The sequence below is a fragment of the Odocoileus virginianus genome, chromosome 24 (genome assembly GCF_023699985.2).
Source record: "Odocoileus virginianus isolate 20LAN1187 ecotype Illinois chromosome 24, Ovbor_1.2, whole genome shotgun sequence".
Lineage (NCBI taxonomy): Eukaryota > Metazoa > Chordata > Mammalia > Artiodactyla > Cervidae > Odocoileus > Odocoileus virginianus.
In genome coordinates this window covers 35,594,102-35,604,222 of record NC_069697.1, presented here as the reverse complement: position 1 = coordinate 35,604,222, position 10,121 = coordinate 35,594,102, and the positions used below count along the sequence as shown (strand labels likewise).

Genomic DNA, 10,121 nt, shown 5'->3' with positions numbered 1-10,121 from the left:
AAGAAGTCGTGTCTGATAGGTATACAACTTCCATCTGGGAAGATGAAAAACGTTCAGGAGATGGATGATGGGTGACAGCTGCACAAGAGTGTGATCATATTTCATTCTACCAAGCAGTGCAGTTAAAATGGCTAAATTTTATATTAAGTATATTTTACTTAATACTAATAATAATTTTACATGTGTTCATTTGTGCATGTAGATAATGTAAGTAGATGACAGAGTCTATTTTTTACACTAATTGAAACTGTGAACACTGTTCTGAATCTTCTTTTATTCTGGTAACAACATATCTGAGAGAGAAAATTCCATATCAGCACATTCTTTTAAATGGCTGGTTGATATTCTATGATACAGGATACTAAACTTTATCTAAGCTACCTGTTGGCAATGGTCATTTAATTATCTACAGTCTTTTGTTACAAGACACAATGTGGCAACAACAGCAACTTCTCTACAATAAAAGGTACACTGGCTGGTTCTGAGCGCCCAGCCTGCCAGGTCCAGGGCACCTGGGCCCAGGTGCCCTGCCGCAGCCGGGAGCGTCCACCCATCTGGTGGGCATTAAACTAAGAAGATGTCCATATACAAAGACCTGGGAGTGGAGAATAGTGACTCAAAAACCAGAAGGTTGGTCCCCAAACTTCAAACTTCTGCAGTCTCAGCTCGAAATGAAAAAGGCAGCTCTCACTCGGGCGAAGAGCCAGGGGACAATACAAAGTACTGTTCTTGCCCCGGTCATCCATTGACTTCAAGCGAGGTGGCTCTTCAGATGAGCAGCAGATCCAGGACACCCCACCACATGCAGCCGCGGGCCTCACAGATCCTGTTCCCAGTGGGTTTTCTGTAGAAGTTTTGATCCCTACAGCTGAGGAATATGCCACAGCGTTTCCTAATGATTATGAGAAAGTAGTGAGGGGCCAAAGAGAGGTGCGACAGAGGCAGCGGGAGCTGCAAAAACAGAAGAGAGAGAAAACAGGCGTAAAGCCAGACTTGAAACTAGTAGGTTTTTCAGGTTAGGAGATCCAGATTGATGAGCATGAATATTATGAGTAAGAGAGAAGTATGAGCGGAGCTGCCATTCTCTTGTGGAGAAAGACAAAGAGTTACCCTGAGGCTTTCCTTATGAAGAGGATTCAAGACCCCGCTCCCAGTCTTCCAGAGCTGCTCTCTCTCCCCCAGTGTAGGGGCAACAAGACAGACCCAGATCCCCGACTGGCCCCAGCAACTCCTTCCTCACCAACATGGGGAGGGGGCGCACAAACAATAACACAGGAAGTCATGCAGAAGAATGGCTTCTTGGGAAGGTTGAGCAGGGCCTGAGCACAATGCTGTCGGTGGAGAAGACCAGAAAGCGGGAAGGCAAAATCATCATGGGCGACACCACTCAGAAAGATGCAGCCGGGAGATCAGATTCAAATCCATTAACTGAGATACTTGTGTCCTACTAAGTGGTCCTACTAAGGAACATGGAGGAAGCCATGGCGACCCACTCCAGTTTTCTTGCCTGGAGAATGCCCATGGACAGAGGAGCCTGGCATGTGGTTCATGGGGTCACAAAGAGTTGGAGGCGACTGAGCGACTAATCACAGCACAAAACTAAGGAACGTGGTTGGTGCAGGAGAGGTAGACGAAGATTTAGAAGCTGAAACCAAGGAAAGGTGTGAAAACTATGGTATAGTTGCAAAATGTGTGATATTTGAAATTCCTGGTGCCCCTGATGATGAAGCAGTAAGAATGTTTTTTAAATTTAATAGGGTTGAATCAACAGTTAAAGCTGCTGTTGATCCAAATGGGAGATGTTTTAGTGGATGGGATGTTTAGTGGATGGTCAAAGAATATTTCTACAGTTTGGATAAATTCAGGGTCCTGGGTTTGGCAGAACAAGTTTGATTTAAAAACTAGAGTTTGAGTCATCTCCAATGGTCCCTCAACAAGCTGCAGGCTGAGCAGAGGAGGACAAGGTGATAGGTAACGTTCGTGGCTGTGGGTGCAGAGATTCTGGAAAGAATTCGAAGATATTCATCAACTGATCCCTGTTATATTTTGTGGGTTTTTTGATACAGGATAAAAATCCTTAAAGAAACAAAGCATACAGTAGTTCTTATTAGTCAGGATAGACTTCATAACATGACACTAAAAAAAACAAACCCCAAATCCTTTACTGAACTCCCAGGTTCTCTTAATACAACAAGAGTTCCTTTCCTCCTCAGGTGACATGTCCTGCAGAAATCAGCAATGGCTTCTTTCCACACAGTTCCACCATCTTCTTCTTCATCTAGAAGGCATGGCCTCCCTCCTTATTCACTGGGGTTCCCACAATCTCAACCCAGAAGGAGATACATCACATTAGCCAGGACTAGTATTTTCTCCCTCTCAACTGAAAGGAGGCTGAAAAAAATGTAGGAGAGTAAAATAAACTATTTCAGCATCTCTTCCCTACTTTAATCACACAAACAGAATTCATTTCCTCATCAAGCTAAGTCCAAAATTTACAAATTATTTCAAGAAGGCCTTTTTTAACTCTCAAGCAATTATATTTCATTCAACAAACATTTATATCACTCCTACCATATGTTGAGCGCAGGAACATGGTAGGCACTCAATAAATATTTGCTGAATAAACAAATGTATGATCCCTAATTATTCTAGTAATTGCTACCTACCATTTCTCTCAGAGCAGTCCAACTGCTAGAAATGAATATGAAAAGAATAAGAAATGACTCTGTCTTCTCACCTAGCCACTTGACCAGAGCCCAAATTAACTAAACTTCCTATCTGAGGGCAACCCTTGACCATTAGGAGGAAAACCAGGAGTCTGACTAAGCTCTAAGCTACAATTAAGCCATGATTATTGCCAATTCAAAATTCTCATTGCCTCAAGGTCAATCCCTGAGCCATAGCTGGTGCTTAAAACACTTCAGCTTACAGCTCATATTTGCATTCTGCACAAACATTATGCACAGGTAAAAGAAGAGAATACGATTCAGCTTAATCCAATAGCTAATTAGCAACACCTGCACCAAGACACTATTAGCATCTTACTATTAGGTTACTGTTTGCCTTAAAGGATAAGTGATTATGCCTGTCAAATTATGACAGGACTTGCTTCATTTTTTAGTTCATGTATAAATTTAAATGCCATATTTTTTAAGGTCCCACAAAATGTTTAGATATGACAGTGCTATTTTTGAACTGCTGTTACAGATTTCAGTTCAATGACAGAATTACAATTCAATGCCTAGGAAACTTAAAAGTTGTATTTACATGAATAAGCATGTCCTTTTAATTATTAGTATCAGAATATCCCTTCTAATCAGTCTCCCTGCTGTCCCTAAGGCTCTGGTGCCTAGATATAAACTCTAAAGGTAGTAACATGTGCTAATGCTCAAAATTTTATGCCTATGCCTAAAAAGATTACCCAGCATATGTAAGTGCTCAGTGCATATTGGTTAAATTAATTCATCTGCATCTCTGTTGATGACTCTGAAATTTCCACTTCTAATCACTTTCTAAGCTCCTGGCTTCTGTTCACTTAACAAAATATCCTTCAGTATGTCACCATTCTACAGACAATATATGTTCTACTGTGATACAGTTGTAATTATTTTCTAAATTTACAGTCATTCAGATCAAGATCAAGAATTCACAGTATCCTTGGTCCATATGTGAGGGAAATCTTTCTTCTGCTAGAGAGAGAAGTGGCCAAGATGGTGGAGTAGGAAAACCCTGAGCTCACCTCCTTCCAAAGGCACACCAAAGCTGCAGCTATTTGCAGAGCGATTATCCATGAAAGTCACCTGAAGACTAGCAGAAAACATGTTCTGAGCTAAGAACCAGAACCAGCTAAGAACAAGACAGGTAGGAGAGGCATAGATACAGTATAGTCAAGATCCACAGTCCAGTTAGGCAACTCACAGATGAGACGATAATTATAATTGCAAAAGTTCTCCCCAAGGAGCACGGGGTCTGAGCCCCACATTGAGCTCCCAATACCAGGAGTCGTGCACCAGAAAAACAGGCCCCCAGAACATTTGTCTTTGAAAGCCATTGAGGCTTATTTTTAGGAGAGCCGGAGGAGTGTGGGAAATAGAGCCTCCACTCTTAAAGGATGTACACAAAACCTCACACACCCTGAGACCCAGGGCAAAAGCAGTAAGTTGAAAAAGGCCTGTGTCAGACCCACTTGTTAAATATTGGAGAGCCTCCTAGAGAGGCAAAAGTCAATTGAAACTCACCCTGGGGCCACTGACTCTGGCAGCAACCATTTTTGAAAGCTCATTTCACTATGAAAACACTGACGCTGTTGAGCACCATTTTGAAATCCTCCCTCTAGCTTATTAGTGTTAGGACCTGGCCCTGCCCAACACTTGGTCATCACCAGCCCTGAGATGCCCTAGGCCAGGTCCCCACCCACCAGCAGGCCAACTGCTATAGGATCCCCTGAGCATCTAGCCAACCTATAACTTAGCCCCATCCACCAGACAGCCCAGGACCTACCCCCATCCACCAACAAGTCTACTAGCCCCAGGGCCCAGGGGCCCCTATAGCTAGCTGTCAGATTGACCCCTCCACCAGCAGGCTGACACCAGGCCCTGGACAACCTCACCTCATAGACAGCCAAGTCAAGACCCCTTACCCACCAGTATGCTGGACCCTGGCCACACCCAACAGTAGGCAAACACAAGCTCAGAACAATTTTGCCCCCTCTGCCAGCATGGCAGAATCTGGTACCATGGACCAGCATGCTGCGATCAGCTCTGGCTCACCCCAGATTCCATAGCCAGCCATGTCAACAGTTGACCTCATCTACCAGTGGGCTGATACTAGTGCTAGGACCCCAAGCCCAGCAGTCAGGTGCCTGAGGACACAGCTCTGCCCAACAGTAGTCCAACATGAGCCTGAGGATCCCCAGAGTTTCATAGTCAGTCACTTTATGTCCTGGCACCACTCATCTGATAGCCAGTACCAACGCAAGGACTTCTCTGGATATGCATCTGCTATACCAGGACCCAGTCTCACCTATCAGCAGACTCCACACAAGGCAGGGCCTGGCAACCAACCAGACCAAGGACCAGTCACACATCCAAGTATTTCCACACTAGTCAGCCCCACCACAACATAAAGACCCACGCAGCCCACATAGAGGGTAGTCCTAAAGCATATAGCTCTGGTGACCAGAGGGGAGGACATTGCTGGGACCCATAAGATGTTTCCTACACAAGGCCTATTTCCCAAGATCAAAAAACATAAACCAACCTAACAAGTATGTAGAAATAAAAATATCACATTGGGCAAAATGAGGCAACAGAGAAATATGAAGATAAAACCCTAGAAGAAGAATTAAATAAAGTAGAGATAAGCACCCAATCTGATAAAGATGCTAACAGAACTCAGAGGGGGAAACGGATAAGCAGAGGGAGTAGTTAGAAAGTTTTAACAAAGAGTTAAAAAAATATATAAAGAACAACCAGACCTGGATAAAGAATACAACAACTGAAATTTTAAAAATACACTGGAAGTAATCAACAGTAGATTAGATGATACAGAGAAATGAATTAGCAAATTGGAAGACACTAGTGGAAATCAGTGAAACTGGACAGTGATTTTAAAAAATGAGGACAGTTTAAGAGACCTCTGGGACAGCATCAAAACATTCACATTTTAAGGATTGCAGAAGGAGAAGAAAGAGAGAGAAAGGGGCCAAGACATATTTGAAGACATAATAGTGGATAACTTCCCTGGCCTGGGAGAGGAAATGGACATCCAGTTCCAGGAAGTACAGAGAGTGCCAAACAGAATCAACCTAAAGAGGACCAAACCAAGACACACTGTAATTAAAATGGCAAAAGTTAAAAATAAAGAGAGAATATTAAAAGCTGCTAGGGCAAACAACAACTTATGTGCAAGGGAACTTCCATAAGGCTATATGCAGACTTATCAATAGAAACTCTGCAGGCCAGAAGGAATGGCAAGATACTCCACTTTTTTAAACTATTAGCACTTTTATAAAGTGATAAAAGGAAAACAATGACAACCAAGAATACTCTACCCAGCAAGGCTTTCATTCAGATTTGATAGGGAGATCAAGTTTTTTTAGACAAGCTAAAGTTAGAAAGAGTTTAGCATCACTAAACCAGCTAAACAAGATATTTCTCTAAGTGGAAAAAGAAGGTCAAAACTAGAAATATGAAAAGCACAAAAGAAAAAATTTCATTGGTAAAGGCAAATATATAGTAAAGGCAATAAATCAACAATTTATAAAGCTAATAGGAAGGTTAAAACAAAAAAGTAATGAAATCATTTATATCCATAATGAGGAAGTCAGTCAGTTCAGTCACTCAGTCATCTCCAATTCTTTGTGACCCCATCACAAGAATGCATGTGATGCATGCCAGGTTTCCCTGTCCATCACCAACTCCCAGAGCTTACTAAAACTTAGGTCCATTGAGTTGGTGATACCATCCAACCAACTCATCCTCTGTCATCCCCTTCTCCTCCCACCTTCAATCTTTCCCAGCATGAGGGTCTTTTCCAATGAATTAGTTCTTCGCATCAGGTAGCCAAAGTATTGAAGTTTCAGCTCAACATCAGTCCTTCCAGTGAATATTCAGGACTGATTTCCTCTAGGATGGACTGGTTGGATCTTCTTGAAGTCCAAGGGACTCTCAAGAGTCTTCTCTAACACCAGTTCAAAAGCATCAATTCTTCAGCACTCAGCTTTCTTTATGGTCCAACTCTCACATCCATACATGACTACTGGAAAAACCATAGCTTTGACTAGACAGACCTTTGTTGTCAGAATAATGTCTCTACTTTTTAATAGGCTGTCTAGGTTAGTCATAACTTTTCTTCCAAGAAACAAGCATCTTTTAATTTCATGACTGCAGTCACCATCTGCAGTGATTTTGGAGCCCCCAAAAATAAAATCTGTCACTATTTCCATTGTTTCCCCATCTATATGCCATGAAGTGATGGGATCAGATGCTATGATTTTAGTTTTCTGAATGTTGAGTTTTAAGCCAACTTTTTCACTCTCCTCTTTCACTTTCATCAAGAGGCTCTTTAGTTCTTCACTTTCTGCCATAAGGTTGGCATCATCTGTATATCTGAAGTTATTGATATTTCTCCCAGCAATCTTGATTCCAGCTTGTGCTTCATCCAGCCCAGCATTTCTCATGATGTACTCTGCATAGAAGTTAAATAAGCAGGGTGACAGTATACAGCCTTGATGTACTCCTTTCCCGATTTGGAACCAGTCTGTTGTTCCATGTCCAGTTCTAACTGTTGCTTCTTGACCTGCATACAGATTTCTCAGGAGGCAGGTAAGGTGGTCTGGTATTCCCATCTCTTGAAGAATTTTCCAATGTGTTGTGATCCACATAGTCAATGTCTTTGGTGTAGTCAATAAAGCAAAAGTAGATGTTTTTCTGGAACTCTCTTGCTTTTTTGATGATCCAACAGATGTTGGCAATTTGACCTCTGGTTTCTCTGCCTTTTCTAAATCCAGCTTGAATATCTGGAAGTTCACATTTCACGTACTGTTGAAGTCTGACTTGGAGAATTCTGAGCATTACTTTGCTAGCATGTGAGATGAATGCAATTGTGTGGTAGTTTGAGCATTCTTTGGCATTGCCTTTCTTTGGGATTGGAATGAAAACTGACCTTTTCCAGTCCTGTGGGCACTGCTGAGTTTTCCAAATTTGCTGACATATTGAGTGCAGCACTTTCACAGCATCATCTTTTAGGATTTGAAATAGCTCAACTAGAATTTCATCACCTCCACTAACCTTTTTCGTAGTGATGCTTCCTACGGCCAAACTGACTTCTCATTCCAGTATGTCTGGCTCTAGGTGTATGATCACACCATTGTGATTATCTGGGTCATGAAGATCTTGTATGTATAGTTATTCTGTGTATTCTTGCCACCTCATCTTAATATCTTCTGCTCCTGTTATATCCATAGGATTTTGGTCCTTTACTGTGGCTCAGTTGGTAAAGAATAATAAAGAAAGCTATGCACAAAACAAAAGGATGTTAAAATATGATGTCATAAACAATAAACATGGAGAGTAGGAGTAACACTGCAGAATTTTAAAATGCATTTGAACTTAACAGATCAGCAACTTAAAATAATCATGGACTGTAGCCCACCAGGATCCTCTGTCCATGGGATTCTCCAGACAAGTTTACTGGAAAGGGTAGCCGTTCTCTTCTCCAGCAGATCTTCCCAATTCAGGGATTAAATCTGGGTCTCCCACATAGCAGGCCTGAGCCACCAGGAAAGCCCATATAAACCTATAGATTACTACATATAAACCTCATTGTAGAGTCCAACAAAAGACATAGAGCAGCTGAATGGATAAAAAGTAAGACCTATATATATGCCGTCTTGTTGTTTAGTCATCCAATCATGTCCGACTTTTTGCAACCCCATGGACTGCAGCACGTCAGGCCTCTCTGTCCCTCACCATCTCCTGGAGTTTGCCCAAGTTCATATCTATTGCATCGGTGATACCATCGAACCATCTCATCCTCTAACGCCCTCTTCTCCTTCTGCCCTCAATCTTTCCCAGCACCAGGAACTTTTCCAATGAAGAAAAGACACTCTTTTCAGTAAATATAATTGATAAAACTGGAAACTACATTCAAAAGGATCTAACCGGATCTCTTTCTCACACTACATACAAAAATAAACTCAAGGTGGATTTAAGACTTATATATAAGAATGAAACTATAGATCTCCTAGAAGAGTATCCTCTTCTAGGCAATGCACTCTTTGATGTCTTAGCAGAATTTTTTTGGTTCTTTCCTCAGGTGAGGGAAACAAAGGCAAAAATAAATGGAACTCCATCAAATTAATAAGCAAACACAGAGAAGGAAATGATTTTAAAAAAAAAGAAAAGAAAAAACAAAAAAACTGCATACTGAATAAGAGACTATATTTGCAAATGATATATCCAACAAGGGGTTAATATCAAAACTATATAAAGAAATCATATTCTTCAATATCAAAATATTAATAGCAAACAACTCAACTGAAACTGGGCAGAGGACCTGAATAGACATTTTTCCAAGGCAGACCTATAGATGACCAACAAACACATGAAAAGATGTTTGACAACTCTTATTGACACGGAAATGCAAATCAACACCACAATAAGGTACTACCTCACACCTATCAGATAGCTGTTATCAAAAAGACAAATGTTGGTAAGAATGTGGATAAAGAGAAACCTTGTGCACTGTTGGTGGGAATGTAAATTGGTACAATTGTATAGAAAACAGTATAGAGATTACTCAAAAAATTAAAATTGGAACTACCGTATGAGGGGAAATTAGATGAAGGTAGTCAAAAGGCATAAACTTTCAGTTTTAAGTACTAGAGATGTAATGTACAACATAATAGGTATAATTAACACATTATATATTATAATGTAAATTGTTGAGAGTAAATCCAAAGAGTTCTCATCACAAGAAAAAAGTATATATATTTTTCTATTTCTTTAGTAATGTATCTATATGAGATCATGGATGTTAACCAGACCTGTTGTGGTAATTATTTCATGATGTATTAAATCAAATCATTATGCTATACCTCTTAAACTTATACAGTGCTCTATGTCAATTGTATCTCAATAAAACTGGAAGAGAAAAGCTTTCTTCCTCTAGTCCTGGAAGCAGTATCGTGTGTGAAATTGGCTTTAGAAACTTAGAGTCTTAACCTAGAACCACAAAGAGGGTTTTAGAAATCCAAGAACCTCATAAAATTCATACAAAATTTGTGTCTCGTGGATTTTACCCTTTTTATCAGGGTAGGAATGGGGTTGTACCTGTCATATTGGCATGTTGGCAATCTTGGCTGCAGCAGAACATGTTTGTAGTGGCAGCGTAATGGCAGTGATGGTTTATCTAGGTCTATGCTCATGGTGTCCACAGAGTTGGTGGTGGTTGCTACAGGACCATATGGGCAGTCAGGGCCAGTTACTTAATTCACAGGGCTTAATGCAAAATGCGAATGTGAAGCCTGGTGTTCAAAAATGATTAAGCAATCCAAGATGGTAACAATAGAGCATTAAACCAAATATGAGCCCTTCAGAAGACGGTGCCCTGTGCCACTT

The 10,121-nt window shown here is 40.9% G+C and overlaps 1 pseudogene; it reads left to right on the top strand.

The window, feature by feature from the left end:
- The first annotated feature begins 577 nt into the window (after positions 1-577).
- On the top strand, positions 578-1,893 carry LOC110140167 (splicing factor 45-like; annotated as a pseudogene).
- The last annotated feature ends 8,228 nt before the right edge of the window (positions 1,894-10,121 follow it).